This window comes from Salmo trutta, chromosome 9, assembly GCF_901001165.1.
Source record: "Salmo trutta chromosome 9, fSalTru1.1, whole genome shotgun sequence".
NCBI classification, from domain to species: domain Eukaryota; kingdom Metazoa; phylum Chordata; class Actinopteri; order Salmoniformes; family Salmonidae; genus Salmo; species Salmo trutta.
The window spans coordinates 10,437,225-10,438,031 of NC_042965.1; positions in this window are offsets into that span (position 1 = coordinate 10,437,225).

Genomic DNA, 807 nt, shown 5'->3' on the forward strand with positions numbered 1-807 from the left:
TGTCTATTGGGTTGGGATGCGGTCATTAGTTGCAATTAGCACTGATGGGGCTTTTGTTGCTTCTTTCTGGCATACAGATGTTCAGTTTTATAAGACACCATCGAGCCTAATTTCATTGTCAAGGATGTCATCCTCATCATCATCCTCATCACCACTGCAATTGGCTCAAAGAATCAGCCTACTAAGTGAGTCCAAAATGTGTGCTGAGTTTGCGATAAGGAGAAAAATACATCAGCGTATGGCTCTTTTTCACGGCACATTACAACACTCCAAAACGCAGCTCCGCTGTGCTTTTCATTATTTAACTAGGGTTAATTACGAAGGTTATGTTGTCTAAGCCCAGGGGTAATTTTCAAAGGACTTTGCGTCTTTCCAGACAGGCTACACCAAAATAGAGCCGCACCAGACACAGTTATGCGATGGTATTGTTCCTGGGAGACAGCGGGCCAGCAGGGGGCCCTTATCAAAGCTAAAATCTTCCCAATTATTACGTTTACCGCCTCCAAATCGGGCGTGCAATAACCCAAAGTGGTGTAAAACTAGTCCCTTTTTTAAATTTCCCTTTCGGCAGAGATAAGTGGATTGGACCGATGCAAAGGTGACGGGGAAAGACAAGAGGTGACCCTCACATCAAAAATGACATGCTACGTTTCACGGTCATGGAAGCTGAGCGGTATGCGTGCTTGCCTCGCGGCCAGTGTACAACAAGCGTGGTGTGTAAAGTGGAAAATAGGGATTGGTTCTGTTTGAACAGTGATTAGCGTATGGGCCCAAAGGCGTGGGTCCCTGGTGGGTGCGACAGCTACG